The sequence below is a fragment of the Puma concolor genome, chromosome D2 (genome assembly GCF_028749965.1).
Source record: "Puma concolor isolate L17-30 chromosome D2, mPumCon1.1.hap2, whole genome shotgun sequence".
Classification (NCBI taxonomy): domain Eukaryota; kingdom Metazoa; phylum Chordata; class Mammalia; order Carnivora; family Felidae; genus Puma; species Puma concolor.
The window spans coordinates 29873569-29892223 of record NC_141677.1 but is presented as its reverse complement, the minus strand read 5'-3'; the positions used below and the strand labels follow the sequence as shown (position 1 = coordinate 29892223).

General features: G+C 36.9%; 1 protein-coding gene across 1 annotated transcript in view; it reads left to right on the top strand.

The window, feature by feature from the left end:
• Positions 1–3273: 3273 nt before the first annotated feature.
• Positions 3274–18655, top strand: part of CTNNA3 (catenin alpha 3) — a 1810934-nt gene continuing 1795552 nt past the window's right edge. The window contains exon 1 of the mRNA XM_025917933.2: positions 3274–3295. The gene's annotated coding sequence lies outside the window, so the exon portion shown is untranslated. The remainder of the gene's footprint in view (positions 3296–18655) is intronic.

The following is an 18655-nucleotide window of genomic DNA, read 5'->3' as shown; positions in this document are numbered from 1 at the left end:
CACGGAGACGATGCGCAGGCACAAATACTTTAGTACAATAACTGCGCGCAGGCGCGCCATACCCACCAAGAGGCGGAGCCTACAGACTCCTGAGCTCGGTTTAGAGAGGCGTCGGAAGCTGACCGTACAGCTTTCGTGAACTACATCGTGGAAGCTAAGAAATAGAAACTCCCTGAAGGAGTTTAAGTAGACTCTTTTAAATAGGAGGCCTGGGAAACCCTTGCCTTCGCTGCATTACGAAAATCACAAACTTGTTTGGCTTCTGGTCACTGACCTGATTTTTGCCCTCCCCCTTCCTCATTAGGTCATCGAGAGAGCTGTGAAACAAAGACTTCTTCTGTTCAGTTCTGCGGGCCCGCGCTCTGGAAAATTTCTATTTCTGCGGGGTGTGCGTGTTCTGCGTTCCCGCGTTGGCCGCGACGCCTCGAGCCCTCCTCTGTGCGGCATGGAGGGAGGCGTGAGGAGTCATGCTGCTACTTGTGGGCTCAACTCTCCCGAGCTCCTCCCCAAGCAGCCGTCTCTCATTACCCGCCCCCGCCCCCGCCCCCAGGGATCGCTTTACTGTTGAGCCCTGCTGGAAGAAATCGGGCCCTAAGTGTGGTCTCAGCTGTCAAGTGTTGAGGAGCCTGGAAAGTGGTTTGAAAACCAAGTTCTGCGCATTAGGTCTGCATTCTGCCTTTAAGTATCATTAGTTTCCTCCCTAAAGCGCTAGGCTCTTTTTTTGGTTTACTTTGTTGAAGCTCTAAGACCGGGTAGGTCCATTCTATGCCGCCTACTTTAGGGAACAGAGGCTCGGGATTGTGGCGCGTGGGTGGGTGCGGCAGACTCCAGGGTGCAAGCGCAGCTTCTTACCCGCGCACGTGGAGATACGCCCTCGCCCTCCCACCCCGGGCATCAAATGGTTGATGCAAGATTTGGGAAAAAAGAATAGGTAGACTTTTTCTAAATTTCTAAATTTCTTTTTAAATTTAAACTTTTAAAATTCTAACAGCGTTCATGGAAAGAGACTTCACCATGTATGTATCTCATAGTGTTACCTCAGGAAGGCAAATCCTTGCCTTTTGGAAACCTGGATGTTAAGTGAACTCACTTGATGTGTGAATTTTTTTGAGAATTTTCCATACTATTTTTTTTCATAATGTTTCTTTTAACTAAATTACGGTGCTAAGTGTCTAAACGGATTTAAAGGGGGAACAAAATAAGAATTATGAGAAAAATTTTTATCTAGTTTGAGATTTTTATTTTATTTTATTTTATTTTTGGTCTGTTTTTAATTTGACAAAGCTACAGGAATGGTCCCAATTTCTCTATGAATACTATACGGGAACAAAGTTACTCCTGACAATCCCAGGCATAAGTTTCACCATATATGTGAACTTTATTTGGCACTTTTCCAATAGAGATTTTCCAAGAAGAAATAATACCTTGTTCTTGTGCTGTGAAATAACCTATCATTTAATCTTACTATTATATTAGTTGTATCTTGATTTGGAAGTCTTCTTAAAAATTTTTTCTTCTGTGCAGTTGAATGATAGTATTTACTGAAAGCCTTTTTTCTTCCTTAACCTCCCCTACCCCTTTTAGGAATTGTCTTCACTTAAAAGCTTGACAGTAATGGGAATTTATTATGGTTACAATAATTTAACTGAGAAATCTACTCTGAGGGTTTCTTGTTCATTTTTTGGTTTATTTTTGTTGGGAAGAGAAGACTGCAAAGGAAAAGAATCTGTTACACAGTTAATATGTATTTGGTGAGAACAACTGTGATTAAAATTTCTTTGCAACATTTCAGAAGTGAAATAACTACATTAACATTTAATTTTCAGCTTATTTGAGTTAATGTAGGTTTTCAGAAAATGAAATTGCTTTTTTTTTCTGATTTATCATGTTGTGAAAATGATTCAAGAGATCAAAAATTATTATAGGTGTTTTCACAAAGTGTGAATTTACAAATGAATTCTTTCAGTTGCAACTTTAGGTCTTTAGCAATGCCATTTAACGCAATAAATGGCAGGTAAGGGAAAAAGAAGTAAAATACATGTTTCCAACATAATTATAACATAAATGTATTATGATTCACAGTAGCAACCTAAAACGTTGATTTTCAATCGTGGACATTTTACTCTACAAAGGTCCCCTGGTGATTCTGATTCTGATTTACTCTACAAAGGTCCCCCTCTAAACTACCCCCAGATTCGTTTATGTGGTAGCTTTTATTAAACAATTTGGGTGTGGAAGGCAAATATCTTATGGCTTTCTCTAAAACCTTTCTTGATGCCACTTTCAGAGGCAGAATACTGAGGGGAGGGGTTATGTTTTAGGAGCAGTATTGGCTCTTTTTATAGCAATCAAAATTTATTTTGAATTATTTTGGTGGTTTTTTTTTTAACATTTTTATTTATTTTTGAGACAGAGAGAGACAGAGCATGAATGGGGGAGGGGCAGAGAGAGAAGGAGACACAGAATCGGAAGCAGGCTCCAGGCTCTGAGCCGTCAGCCCAGAGCCCCACGCGGGGCTCGAACTCAGGGACCGTGAGATCGTGACCTGAGCTGAAGTCGGACGCTCAACCAACTGAGCCACCCAGGCGCCCCTTTTTTTTTTTTTTTTTTTTTGAGAGGGAGAAAGAGCATGTGAGCAGGGGTAGAGGGGCGGGGGGGGGGGGGGGGAGAGAGAGAGAGAGAGAGAGAGAATGAGAATCTTAAGCAGGCTGTATGCTCAGTGAGGATCCCAACCCAGGGCTTGATCCCATGACCCTGGAATCATGACCCAAGCAGAAATCAAGAGTCAGACGCTCAACCAGCTGAGCCACCCAGTTGCCCCAGTGGTGGTTTTTTTTTTTTTTTTTGACTGAAAAATTCATACAGTTTTAATGTTGGAAGAGACGTTAAAGCTAGTCCAATCCCCACCCCCCTTTTTTTTATAGACAGGAAACTGGCCCATGAATGGCTTGCCCAAGGTCATGTAGCTAATTAGTGGTAGATTTAAGACTAATTTGTTATGTTTGCCCAGTGTTACTAGATTTTGTTGCCTTCATGTATTCTTTGTTGGTCTCTGGCTCAATGGCATGTAGATCAAGGAGTGTGTATATGGCAATAGAGTCAATAGTAGGAGAGAGTTGTGAGTTGAATGTTGAAGGCCTATGAGATATCAGAAAATTAATATATTGTGGTGGATTATTTTTGTTTTTCGTTATTCCAGTATCCATCCCCCCAACTGATGATGACACTTCATTTGTGCTTAAAGAGGACCACTTCACCTTCATTGGATACAGCCTTACTTCAGCTGTTAATCAAGGTATCCCACCTCTTCTTTCTAAGCGGTAATCATGTGACATATATATATTTTTTTTTTTTCCTACAAAACAAATTACAAAAAATTTAGTGACTTAAAACACTATGAACTTATTATTTCACAGTTTCTATTTGTGTCAGGAATGTGGTCATGAGTGTGGTTGTAGGTTGACTAGGTTCTCTGCTGTCAGGGTCTGACCAGATTTCAAGATGGTGACTGGGACTTTGGTCTCATCAAGGGCTTGGGGTCCTCTTCCAAGGTCACTAGTTGTTGGCAGAATTCAGCTTCTGTGGTTGTAGGACTTGTTAGCTGTCAGTGGAGGACCATTCTCAGCTGCTAGAGGTTGTACCTTATCATGTGGCCCTCTCTACAGCATGGTAATTTGCTTCTTTAAGGCCATCAGAAGAATTACTCTCTAGTTTACTACAGTAGAGTTTTGTGTATTATAATGTAATTGCAGAAGTAACTATTGCATTTTATTCACAATTACAGCTCCAGTGAGGGGGATTATTTAGGGTGTGTACCAATAGCTGGGGCAGGGATCTTGGGAGCCATATTAGAATCCTGCCTACCATGTAACTCAAGCTGGGTCAATCAGATCCTCTCTAAATCCCTGCTCTTTCTGTTACACAATTGTATTTTTTTGGACATCCCACACAAAACACATACATAGTAATTGGTGAGAGGTGAGCAGAGTCTGGGAATTTTACCTTAGCTGCCTTACATGCTTTTGTACCTCATTTGAAAGAAAAAGAATTGGCAGCAACTGCATAGTTTCAGAGGCTTAGCCATCATTCACGTTTTTTGAATTTATTTTTTGTTGATTGCAGAATAACTCTAACTGTACATTTTAGAAAACATATTTTAGGGAACTTAGTTCAAATTGGCCACAAAATTTTACTTAAGTTTTTGGGAACAAAACGTCATGAAGGTTTAGCTGGTAAATTACAGGCATCATGAAAAGTGATGGAAATAATTATGGAATTGCTGCATAGTGAATGACATTTGAAGCCTAAATAATTAATTGTGGGTTGCTTTATAGTCATCATATTACTTACAAATATATGTTCACGGAAGATTGGAGATATATCCTACTGAGCACTAGAGCAACTTATTTATAGGGTTTTCCTACCTAATTGGTCCCCTAATGCCATGCCAGTTAAGAATTAAGAAATTGAAAAAGAACAGAGTCTTCTTTTTCTTTCTTTCTTTCTTTCTTTCTTTCTTTCTTTCTTTCTTTCTTTCTTTCTTTCTTTCTTTCTTTTTATTAGAATAGAACTTTATTAGTGGGTGTCATCAAAATTAAAGATGATTTGTACTTTTAAAGTATGCAATAAATTTGATACATTAATCATTTTTTAAGAAGTTTTTATTTTAATTACCCAGTGCTCATCACAAGTGCAATCCTTAATACCGATCACCTATTGCACCGGTACCCCCACGCTACTCCCCTCTGGTAGCCATCAGTTTGTTCTCTGCAGTTAAGAGTCTGTTTCTTGGTTTGCCTCTCTCTCTCTCTCTCTCTTGCCCTTTGCTTGTTTGTTTTGTTTCTTAACTTCCACATATGGTGAAATCATATGGTATTTTTCTTTCTTTGACTGACTTATTTTGCTTAGCATAATACTCTCGTTCCATCCTTGTCACCACAAATGGCAAGATTTCATTTTTTTTTAATGTCTGAATAACATTCCATTGCAATTATATACCACATCTTCTTTATCCATTCATCCGTTGATGGTCACTGGGTTGCTTCCCTAATTTGGCTATTGTAGATAACCAAATATTTAGCATACAGGTGCATGTATCCCTTTCATTGTATTTGTATTCTTTCCATTAATGCCAGTAATGCAATTGCTGGAGTGTAGGGCAGTACTATTTTAAACTTTTTGAGGACCTCCCACCCCCGTTTTCCGGAGTGATTGCACCAGTTGGTATTCTCAACAACAATGTAAGAGGGTTTCTGTTTTTCCACACCCTTGCCAACACCTGTTGTTTCTTACGTTTTTGATTTTACCTGGTCTGACCTGTGTGAGGTTATATCTCACTGTAGTTTTGATTTGCATTTCCCTGCTGATAAGTGATGATGAGCATCTTTTCATGTGTCTGCTGGCCATCTGTATATCTTCTTTGGAGAAATGTCTGTTTATGTCTCCTGCCCATTTTTAAATTGGATTATTTTTTTGGGGGGGTGTTGAGTTTTAGAAGTTCTTTATATATTTTGGATACTAATTCTTTATCACATATGTCATTTGAAAATATATTCTCTTATTCTGTAGGTTGCCTTTTACTTTTGTTGATTGTTTGTTTTGCTGTGCAGAAGCTTTTTATTTTGATGTAGTCCCAATAGTTTATTTTTGCTTTTGTTTCCTTTGCCTCAGGGGACCTATCTAGAAAAAACTTGCTATGCTGATGTCAGAGAAATTACTGTCTGTGCTTTCTTCTAGTATTTTTATGGCTTTAGGTCTCACATTTAGGTCTTTAATCCATTTTAATAAAAAAATCCATTTATTTTTGTGTATGGTGTAAGTGGTCCAGGTTCATTCTTCTGCGTCTGGCTGCCTGGTTTTCCCAGCATCATTTGTTGCAGAGATTGTCTTTTACTCACTGGATATTCTTTTCTGCTTTGTTGATGCTTAATTGACCATATAATTGTGGGTTTAATTCTGGATTTTCTATTCTGTTCCACTGATCTGTGTGTCTGCTTTTGTGCCAGTACCATACTGTTTTGATCACTACAGCTTTGTAATAATAACTTAAACTCTGGAATTGCTATGCCTCCAGCTTTGTTTTTGTTTTTCAAGATTGCTTTGGCTATTTGGGGTTTTCTGTGGTTCAATACAGATTTTAGAATTGTTTTTTTTTTGTTTGTTCTGTGAAAAATGCTTTTGGTATTTTGATAAGTATTGCATTAAATGTATAGATTACTTTTGGTAGCATAGACATTTTAACAGTGTTTGTTCTTCCAGTACAGGAGCATGGAATGTCTTTCCATTTCTTTGTGTCATCCTCAATTTCTTTTATCAGCATTTTATAGTTTTCAGAGTATAGATCTTTCACCTCTAGGTTAGATTTACTCCTAGTTATCTTATTATTTTGTTGCAGTTGTAAATTGGATTGTTTTCTTAATTTCTTTTTCTGCTGCTTTGCTATTGATGTATAGAAATGCAACAGATTTTGGTATGTTGATTTTGTATCCTGTAACTTTACTGAATTTGTTTGTCAGTTCTCAGTTTTTGGTGGAGTCTTTCAGGTTTTCTATATATGGTGTCATGTTATAGACATAACTAGCTAATACTGTTACAGACATTCACTAGCTAACAGTGAAAGTTTTCCTTCTTCCTTACCAATTTAGATGCCTTTTACTTCTTTGTCTTATCTGACTGTTGTGGCTAGGACTTCCAGTATTATGTTGAATAAAAGGGGTGAGAGTGGACATCCTTGTTTCTTCCTGACCTTAGGGGAAAGGCTCTCAGTTTTTCTCCATTGAGGATGATGTTAGCTGTTACTATGATGAAGTATGTTCCCTCTAAACCTACCTTATTGAAGGTTTTTATCATGAGTGGATGTTGTACTTTGTCAAATGCTTTTTCTGCATCTATTGAAATGATCATATGGTTCTTATCCTTTCCCTTATTGATGTGCTGTATCACATTGATTGATTTGCAAATATTGAACCACCCTTGCAACTCAGGAATAAATTTCACTTCATTGTAGTGAATGATTTCTTAAATGTAGTTTTGAATTTGGTTTCCTAATATTTTGTTGAGGAGTTTTACGTGTATATTCATTAGAAATATTAGTTTGTAGTTCTCTTTTTGTTTATGGTATCTTTATCTGGTTTTGGTATCAGGGTAATGGTGGCATCATAGAATTAAATGGGAATTTTGCCTTCATTTTCTATTTTTTTAGAATAGTTTGACAAGAATAGGTATTAACTCTTCTGTAAAATTTTTTAATGTTTATTTTTGAGAGAGAGAGAGAGAGACAGAATGCACATGAATGGGGGAGGGGGGCAGAGAGAGGGAAACACAGAATCCGAAGCAGGCTCCAGGCTCTGAGCTGTCAGCACAGAGCCCAACGTGGGGCTTGAACTCACAAACTGTGAGATGGTGACTGGAGCTGAAGTCGGACACATAACATACTGAGCCACCCAGGCACTCCAGGTACTAACTCTTCTTTAAATGTCTGGTAGAATTCCCCTGGGAAGCCATCTGGCTTTGGACTTTGTTTGTTGGGAGATATGTGGTTACTGATTCAATTTTTTTGCTGGTAATTTGTCTGTTGAAATTTTCTATTTTCTCTTGTTTCAGTTTTGGTAACTTATATGTTTCTAGGAATTAATCCATTTCTTCTAGGTTGTCCAATTTGTCGGCATATAGTTTTTTATAATATGTTACAATTATTTGTATTTCTCTGGTGTTTGTTATTTCTCCTCATTTGTGATTTTATTTACTTGCATCCTTTCTCTTTTTTTCTTGGTAAATCTGGCTAGAGGTTTATCAATTTTACTGATTTTTTTTTTCAAAGAACCATTTCCTGGTTTCACTGATCTGTTCTATTGTTGTTTTAGTTTCTGTATCATTAATTGCTGCTCTAAGATTTATTATTTCCTTCCTTCTTCTGATTTTACGTTTTGTTTGTTGTTTTTCTAGCTCATTTAGGTGTAAACTTAGGTTGTTTATTTGAGATTTTTCATGCTCTTAAGGTAAGCATGCATTGCTATATATTTACATCCTAGGACCACTTTTGCTGCATCCCAAAGTTTTTTGGAATGTTGTGTTTTCATTTTCAATTGTTTCCATGTACTTTTAATTTCTTTTTTGATTTCCTGGTTGACCTATTTTTTATTTAGTAGCATGTTATTTAACCTCCATGTATTTGTGGTCTTTCCAGATTTTTTCTTGTGGTCCATTTCTAGAGTTACAGCGTTGTGGTCAGAAAGGATGCATCGTATGACTTCAATCTTTGTAAATTTGCAAGGCTTGTTTTGTGGCCTAATACGTGATCTGTTCTGAAGAGTGTTCCATGTGCACTTGAAAAGAATGTGTATTCTACTGTTTTAGTATGGAATATTCTGAACTTTTCTGTTAAATCCATCTGGCCCAGGGTGTCATTCAAAGCCATTGTTTCCTTGTTGATTTTCTGCTTAGGTGATTTGTCCATTATGTAAGTGGGGTATTAAAGTTCCCTAATATTATTATATTACTATTATTTACTTTATGTCTATTAAAATTCCGTAATATTATTATATTACTATTGATTATTTATGTTTGTTATTAACTGTTTTATGTATTTGGGTACTTTCATGTTGGGTACATAAATATTTACAAATGTTATAAATTCTTGTTGGATTTTCCCCTTTATGATTATATAGAGTCCTTCTTTGCCTCTTGTTAGAGTCATTGTTTTAAAGTCTATTTTTACAATATAGGTATTGCTGCCCTGGCTTTGCTTTGATATCCAATTGGTGATAGATTTTTCTCCATCCCTTTACTTTTTTTTTTTCTAAAGTTTTTTTTTGTTGTTAATTTTATTTTTTTAAATTTACATCCAAATTAGTTAGCATATAGTGCAACAATGATTTCAGGAGTAGATTCCTGAATGCCCCTTACCCATTTAGCCCATCCCCTCTCCCACACCCTTTCCAGTAAACCTCTGTTTGTTCTCCATATTTAAGAGTCTCTTATGGTTTGTCCCCCTCCCTGTTTTTGTATTATTCTTGCTTCCCTTCCCTTATGTTCATCTGTTTTGTCTCTTAAAGTTCTCATATGAGTGAAGTCATATGATATTTGTCTATCTCTGAATGACTAATTTTGCTTAGCATAATACCCTCCAGTTCCATCCACGTAGTTGCAAATGGCAAGATTTCATTCTTTTTCATTGCCGAGTAGTACTCCATTGTATATATGTACCGCTTCTTCTTTATCCATTCATCCATCGATGGACATTTGGGCTCTTTCCATACTTTGGCTATTGTTGGTAGCGCTGCTATAAACATTGGGGTGCATGTGTCCCTTTGAAACAGCACACCTGTATCCCTTGGATAAATACCTAGTAGTGCAATTGCTGAGTCGTAGGGTAGTTCTATTTTAAATTTTTTGAGGAACCTCCGTACCGTTTTCCTGAGTGGCCGCACCAGCTTGCATTCCCACCAACAATGCAAAAGAGATCCTCTTTCTCCGCATCCTCGCCAACATCTGTTGTTGCCTGAGTTGTTAATGTTAGCCATTCTGACAGGTGTGAGGTGGTATCTCACTGTGGTTTTGATTTGTATTTCCCTGATGATGAGTGATGTTGAGCATTTTTTCATGTGTCGGTTGGCCATCTGGATGTCTTCTTTGGAGAAGTGTCTATTCATGTCTTTTGCCCATTTCTTCACTGGATTATTTGTTTTTTGGGTGTTGAGTTTGATAAGTTCTTTATGGATTTTGGATACTAACCCTTTATCTGATATGTCGTTTGCAAATATGTTCTCCCATTCTGTCGGTTGCCTTTAGTTTTACTGATTGTTTCCTTCACTGTGCAGAAGCTTTTTATTTTGATGAGGTCCCCATAGTTCATTTTTGCTTTTGTTTCCCTTGCCTCTGGAGACATGTTGAGTAAGAAGTTGCTGCGGCCAAGATCAAAGAGGTTTTTGCCTGCTTTCTCCTCGAGGATTTTGATGGCTTCCTGTCTTACATTTAGGTCTTTCATCCATTTTGAGTTTATTTTTGTGCATGGTGTAAGAAAGTGGTCCAGATTCATTCTTCTGCATGTTGCTGTCCAGGTTTCCCAGCACCACCTGCTGAAGAGACTGTCTTTATTCCATTGGATATTCTTTCCTGCTTTGCCAAAGATTAGTTGGCCATACATTTGTGGGTCTATTCTGTTCCATTGATCCGAGTGCCTTGTTTGTGCCAGTACTATACTGTATTGATGATTACAGATTTGTAGTGTAGCTTGAAGTCCAGGATTGTGATGCCTCTGGCTTTGGTTTTCTTTTTCAAGATTGCTTTGGCTATTTGGGGTCTTTTCTGGTTCCATACAAATTTTAGGATTACTTGTTCTAGCTCTGTGAAGAATGCTGGTGTTATTGTGATAGGGATTGCATTGAATATGTAGATTGCTTTGGGTAGGATTGGCATTTTAACACTATTTGTTCTTCTTATCTAGGTGCATGGAATCTTTTTTCATTTTGTTGTGTCTTCTTCAGTTTCTTTCATAAGCTTTCTACAGTTTTCAGTGCATAGATTTTTCACCTCTTTGGTTAGATTTATTCCTAGGTATTTTATGATTTTTGGTGCAATCGTAAATGGGATCGATTCTTTGATTTCTCTTTCTGTTGCTTCATTGTTGGTGTATAGGAATGCAGCTGATTTCTGTGCGTTGATTTTATATCCTGTGACTTTGCTGAATTCATGGATCAGTTTTAGCAGTTTTTTGGTGGAATCTTTTGGGTTTTCCATATAGAGTATCATGTCATCTGCGAAGAGTGAAAGTTTGACCTCCTCCTGGCCGATTTGGATGCCTTTTATTTCTTCGTGTTGTCTGATTGGAGAGACTAAGACTTCCAATACTATGTTGAATAAAGATATTTAGTCAGTTAAGGTAAAGTCTTATTGGAGCATCTAAATGGATAAAATCTCAAAAATCATAATTCTTACAACCTTGTTGACTTTATCCTCTTGATCAGTAAAAACTTCATGTTACTAATTCCACCCAAACTGAGAAGTCCTTTTGCCATGTTAAGCACTCTTATTATCGAGTTAACTTTCTAATTAAAAATGCACAGTTTTAGGATAAAAACGTAACTCTTCATTTCAAAGCTCCTCAGTAACAGAATGGTCCTAAATCGTACTACGTAATTACTTGAATAATGAGCCAACAACACAAAAATGGGCAGTTTTGTAATCAAGATATTCTTCTGATAGAGTATGAAATTAGATACAAATACCTTTTAAGACACTATCTCTCTCACAGTATATTAGTTTCTCATTTTTCTTTCATTTGCCCATATAACTATATAAGATCTGAGTATTAAAACTATGCAACATGACTTATCAAGAAAATATTAAGAATCAGGTAAAGATGACAAATTGAGCACAGCCTTATCTTCTCTTCCTCTCAAGACTCTATTAAAATCATACAGTTGAGATGAATGAAGAAATTGTGGTTTATATACACAATGAAGTACTACGTGGCAATTAGAAAGAATGAAATATGGCCCTTTGTAGCAACATGGATGGAACTGGAGAGTGTTATGCTAAGTGAAATAAGCCATACAGAGAAAGACAGATACCATATGGTTTCACTCTTATATGGATCCTGAGAAACTTAACAGAAACCCATGTGGGAGGGGAAGGAAAAAAATAAAAAAGAGGTTAGAGTGGAAGAGAGCCAAAGCATAAGAGACTCTTAAAAACTGAGAACAAACTGAGGGTTGATGGGGGGTGGGAGGGAGGGGAGGGTGGGTGATGGGTATTGAGGAGGGCACCTTTTGGGATGAGCACTGGGTGTTGTATGGAAACCAATTTGACAATAAACTTCATATATTGAAAAATCAATCAATCAATCAATCAATCAATCATACAGTTGAGCAAACAAGTCACACTCCTTAAATGATCAGAGAGCAAACACACCAAACCTGGAACAGTGTTTATAGGGGAAATGCTCAGAGACAGGAGTAGGTTCACAGTCCTCAGTTGCCCTTTGCATAACTAAAAATATAATCCATTAGCTATATGGTATATGTAAATGTTCAAACTAAATAATGCAGAAAAAATTGTAATGAGTTACCCATGTATCTGTATTATATCTGTTTATTTAAATTTTTATCAACGTTTATTTATTTTTGGGACAGAGAGAGACAGAGCATGAACGGGCGAGGGGCAGAGAGAGAGGGAGACACAGAATCGGAAACAGGCTCCAGGCTCCGAGCCATCAGCCCAGAGCCCGACGGGGGGCTCGAACTCACTGACCGTGAGATCGTGACCTGGCTGAAGTCGGATGCTTAACCGACTGCGCCACCCAGGCGCCCCTATTTAAATTTTTAATTAAAAAATAGTAAATGTCAGTTTTGGAAAAGCTAATATTAAAATATAAAATGGCCCACATAAATTTTCTTTGAAAAATTGCTACCGTAATTCCAATTCATAAGATTTGATTTTTCCCAAGAGGGTACCAAGTCGAATCATGACAAATCTATTTAAAAGTATCAAAGACGGGGCGCCTGGGTGGCTCAGTTGGTTAAGCGTCCGACTTCAGCTCAGGTCACGATCTCACGGTCCGTGAGTTCGAGCCCCACGTCGGGCTCTGGGCTGATGGCTCAGAGCCTGGATGCTGCTTCCGATTCTGTGTCTCCCTCTCTCTCTGCCCCTCCCCCATTCATGCTCTGTCTCTCTCTGTCTCAAAAATAAATAAACGTTAAAAAAAATTAAAAAAAAAAGTATCAAAGCTATTTGAATGTGCCATTTCAAACATAATATATCTAAGACAGAATTCTGGATTCCTCAAAACGTAACCTCCATTCCTAGATCTCCTATTCTCCTATTCTTAGATCATATCCAGATCCCACCACAATGCCTTCATTCAACATCAAAGAGGCTGTTCTCTGCTCAGAGAGGGACCACAACGAGGACTTCTGGGGGTATGTATTCCCTTCTATTGATCAAAATAATTCAATTCTGCCCCTAAAAGGTACTTGCCACTCAACAAAATAAGAACTGGACTTACCTTTCTTGGGAAATACATAACTAGACATGCTTTCCTTAGAAAAGAGTTTAACACCTTTTGTTACTGTTTTATGTTCCCCATAAATACCCCACTAGTGGCCTCTCTACCATTCCAAGGGTCGTATTCCTTCCTATCATATTTACTTTTTTTCCTGAGAGGCATTTTGGAAAATAGGACTTTCTCCATATTACTACATTGCTATTGATTGCTTAGGAACACTTGTAAGTAAACATTCTGGGCAGCTATACGTGTGGTAGCCAGAACCTAAATTTGGTTCTGGTCTTAAGAGATAAAAAAATAAAATAAAATAAAGAAAGCCCCAGCCCAATCCTTGAAGAACTCATAAGTTCCCATTCCATAAAAAGATTGCACCTGGACCATTCAGAGGGCGATAGATTTTCAGAAAACACTATACTTCCACCAGAGAATTTATTTAAATGTCTCATAACAACCACACTGAGATTATTTTTATTATACCTAGCTTAAACTCTTCCAGGTGCAAGAACTCTTTCAGTTTCTTCTATCCTCTATGTAATACCTGCTTACAGAATTGAGACCTTATTAAATAACCTTTTCCATTTCTCTTTTTCAGGCCAACCAATTAAATAAATTAGAATTCACTTAACCTTTGTTCAAATATTAAATCCACATTTTAATTAATTCAAATTAACTTTCTTAATTTTTTTTAATATGAAACTAAGAACCACATGAAGATGCAGCTCCTGACTGGTCAGAATCGGTGTATAGGTGGGACTGAGAGATTAACAATCATTTTACATGTTCTAAATCTGGAAATGAGAGTTGAAGAATCTGCTATTGTTGGGAATTCAAATCAAATATATAAAAATTGACTGAGTACTTATCCAGGACAAGGTTCCAGGAAGGACAAATACAAAGAAATAAAAGACTCAAAGACATACCTCCTAAAAAAGTGAATAATCTAGCAGAAGAAAATAATATGAGGTATTTTATCTATTACATTAAAAGACAACACAAGATTAAAATAATTAATCAAAACAATAAAAAAGATACTATTTCTTGCTTATTGTCAAAGATTTAAAAGAATGATAAGAGTGTGGGCATAAATAAGAAAGTCAAGAGTGTAGAGAAACTGATACTAAGACACATTTGGTGTAAATACAAATTGGGAAAACAACTCTCAAGGGCAACTAGGCAACACATACCAAATCTTTTTAAAAATACATACTTTTGATCAGAAATTGCATATCTAGGGATTTGTCCCAAGGAAATAAGCAGTTGAGTATTTAAAGATGCATATACGAGGAAGCAAGCAACATGTTTTATAACCATGAAAACTTACAAATAATCTAAATGTCCTACAACATGGAACTCTTTGAAAAAACACCTACGATAAATATACGGACATTAAGGGGGTGCCTGGGTGGCTCAAGTCAGTGTCCAACTTCGGCTCAAGTCACAATCTAATGGTTTTTGAGTTCCAGACCCACATCGGGTTCTGGGCTAACAGCTCAGAGCCTGGAGCCTGCTTCAGATTCTGTGTCTCCCTCTCTCTCTGCCCCTTCCCCACTCATGGACATTAAAATGATGATGCAGCTGGCTATACATATATATATCAACATGGAAATATCTTAAAGATAGAATTAAAGGGAAAAATCAGTGTTTTAAAAAATATGTAATATTTCTATAAGTAACATGTATCACTGTTTTTATTTTATTTCTTTTAATTTTTAAACATTTTTTATTCATTTTTGAGAGACAGAGCACGAGTTGGGGAGGAGTAGAGAGAGAGGGAGACACAGAATCTGAAGCAGGCTCCAGCACAGATCCTGAGGTGGGGCTTGAACTCACAAGCCATGAGATCATGACCTGAGACGGAGTCAGATGCTTAACTGACTGAGCCACCCAGGTGCCCCCATGTATCACTGTTTTTAAAGACAATGTCCCCACACATTCTGATATACAATGTCTAGAGCAAAGTCTACAAATGTGAACTTCTAACATGCTCCCCCTCAACCTACACATATACACATGCACATGTTCACCTGGGTAATCCTGGTGCAAGTGTTCTGCAGGGTGCCTTTTGAGAAATAGCTGATGTTGAATTAGGAAGGATGAGAGACAAAGAATAGGAAATTAAAATATAATACATCAACTCAATGGACTATTATGCAGCCATTAAAATAATAACCACAATGACAGAAATAGAGTACATGACATAATTTTAAATTACATTAATCAACATCAAAAAAAATCTAGTGCAAAAATGGGCAAAGGATGGGGCACCTGGGTGGCTCAGTCGGTTAAGTGTCCAACTTCAGCTCAGATCATGATCTCACAGTGAGTTCGAGCCTCATGTCGGATTCCGTACTGACAGCTCAGAGTCTGGAGCCTGCTTCAGATTCTGGGTCTCCTTCTCTCTCTGCTCCTCCCCCATTCATGCTCTATCTCTCTCTGTCTCTCAAAAATGAATAAACATTAAAAAAAAAAGGGTTTTTTTAATGGGCAAAGGAATTTGTAACATTGATGAGCCTTGAGGGCATTATGGTCAGTGAGATAAGTCAGAGAAAGACACACTGTATTATATCAATAATATGTGAAATCTAAAAAACACCAAACTTATTAAAACAAAGTGTAGAGGGGCGCCTGGGTGTCTCAATCAGTTAAGTGTCGGACTTTGGCTCAGGTCATGATCTTGCGGTTCATGAGTTCAAGCCCCACGTCAGGCTGGTACTGATTGCTCAGAGCCTGCTTCAGATTCTGTGTATCCCTCTCTCTCTCGGCCCCTTCCCCACTCATGCTCTGTCTCTCTCTCTCTCTCTCTCTCTCTCTCTCAAAAATAAACATTTAAAAAATCTTAATAAAGAAAAAGTGTAGAATGGTGGTTACCAGGGGCTGGGTGGGGGAGACTGGGGAAATGTTTAAAGCTACAAACCTGCAACTAGTAGATAAATAATTCCTGAAGATCCCACGCACAGCATGGTGATTACAGGCAACTGTACTATATTATAGATTTCAAAGTTTGTAAGAGACTAGATATTAATTGTTCTCACCATAAACAAAACAAGTTTGTAACACAATGGAGGTGTTAGCTATGCTATGATGCTAATTATACCACAATATATGAATTCATCAAATCAACATGTTGTACATCTTAAACCTACACAGTATTATATTTCAATTAAAACTCAATTTTTAAAAAGTAGGCAAATGACTTGAAAGAAGTTTCTCCAAAGAAGACACACAGATGGCCAAGAAGCACATGGAAAGAGCTCAACATCATTAGTCACTAGGGAAATACAAATCAAAATCATAATGAGATACCACTTCACATTTACTAAGATGGCTATAATTTTTAAAAATGGAAAATAAGTGTTGGCTAGAAAGTAGAGAAATTGAAACCCTCATACCTTGCCGATGTGAGTGTAAAATGGTGCAGCTGCTACTGAAAACTGTGGCTGTTCCTTAAAATGCAAAACATTACCATATGATCCACAATTCCACTCCTAGGTATATACCCAAGAGAAATGAAAACAGATGTTCAAAGACTTGTATGTAAGAGTTCATAGCAGCATTACTCACAATAACAGCCAAAACAACACAGTGATAAGTGGATAAACAAGATGTACTATGCCTATACAATGGCATATGATTCAACCATAAAAAGAAATCAAACACTTGGACATCAACGTTCACAGCAGTATTATTCACAATAACCAAAAAATAGAAACAACCTAAGTGTCCATGATTAGACAAAAAGAAAACCAAAATATGGTGTACACATACAGTGGAATATTATTCAGCCAAAAAAGAAACGAAATTCTGGTACACACTGCAACATGGATAAACTTTAGAAACATGCTAAGTGAAATAAGTCAGACACAAAAAGATAAATACTTTAAGATTCTACTAATATAAGTTACCTATGTAGACAGAAATTATAGACAGATAACAGGCAGGGGCTGGGGGGAGGAATGAGGAATTATTATCTAATTGATGTAGACTTTCTGTTTGACATGATGAAAAAGTTCTATCAATGGACAGTGATCATCGCTGTACAACTTTCCAAATATACTTAATGACCCTGAATTGTACACTCAGAAATAGTTAAAATGGTATGTTGTTGTATGTATTTTTTAAATTTATTTATTTACTTTGAGAAGGGGGAGGGGCAGAAAGACAAAGGGAGAGAGAGAGAATCCCAAGCAGGCGCTGACTGTCAGCAGAGCCCAAGGCAGTGGTGATCCCACAAACCACGAGATCATGACCTGAGCCAAGATCAATAGTTGGGTGCTTAGCCAACAGAGCCACTCAGGTGCCTCTGTTATATATATTTTATCACAATTTTTTTACACGTACAAAACAGTAAAACATTGTCAAATAATGTACATAAAATAAATGACATAGTAATATGTGCTATAATAGCACTTGAATTTTGAAAACATTACGCTAAGTGAAAGAAGCTGGCACAAAAACACACATATCATATGATTCCATTTATATGAAATGTACAGAATAGGCAAATCTATAAAGACAGAAAGCAGATTAATGACTGCTTATTTGGAGCTGGGGAGAGTGGAGAACTGGGGGGTGATTGCTTATTGGGCACAGTGTTTCCTTTTAGAATAAAACTATTCTGTAATATATAGTGGTGACGGTAACACATCATGAATGTACTGGAAGCTCCTGAAGTACACATTTTAATGGTTAAACTGGTGAATTTTAAGTTATGTGAATTCACTTCAACAAAACAAAAGCAGAAAAATTGTCATGTACACAATTAAAACTATGTAAAATAAATATGCAAGGGAAACGACAAAGTTGAAATGCCAAAAAATAAAAATAAAAAAGCCTTAGGTGGATTAAACTGACTTTCTTTTTATTTTTTCAAAATTTTTATTTACATGTTTATATTGTTTTCATAACAAAAAGAGAATTATAATGTACCTACTATCTGTATATACATATATACACACATATATACAACACACATATATATATATGTATTTACTTATTTATAATCAAGTATCTACTCTAGCACTATGCTAGGAATTTTCATGAATCATGAGTGCTTTCCTACATGCTGGGTAAATAGGAAACATTTGATAGAAATGTGGAAGTGAGGAAAGGAATCTAGTTATAGGGAAAATACTGAATGCATTAGTTATATATTGCTATTTTACAAACTACCCCAAAACAGGGCAGCTTTAAACAACCAATCTTTAGGAGACATCTTTGTATATGTAAAGAATGAGCATAGATAAGCTCTCTAAACTCAAGACTTGATTTACCTATATAATTTAATAGCTCCAAAGAGAAATCAGAATTAGTAAGAGCATTCTTTTGTAAAGATATAGGACAGTGATACAGTTATAATTCCTTAAAGTTATATGAAAACTGGCCTGTGGATCTAGGTGTTCCCCAGTCAGTCATCACCATGATACACTGATTATAGCTGTATTTTGATATAACGATTAAAATTGTTTCTATGACCTCTGTCCTTAATTTCAGTTGCCGGTATAAAAAAATACTTAGAAACCCCCTACCATCAATTCTACATATAGAGCCAGTACAGAGAGTTTCAATCCACTTCTTGTGAATCCAATTCTTGTAAATAAGCTGAATGTAAGACTTCACTCTTAACAAATTTATTCTGCCCTTTGATACTTAACT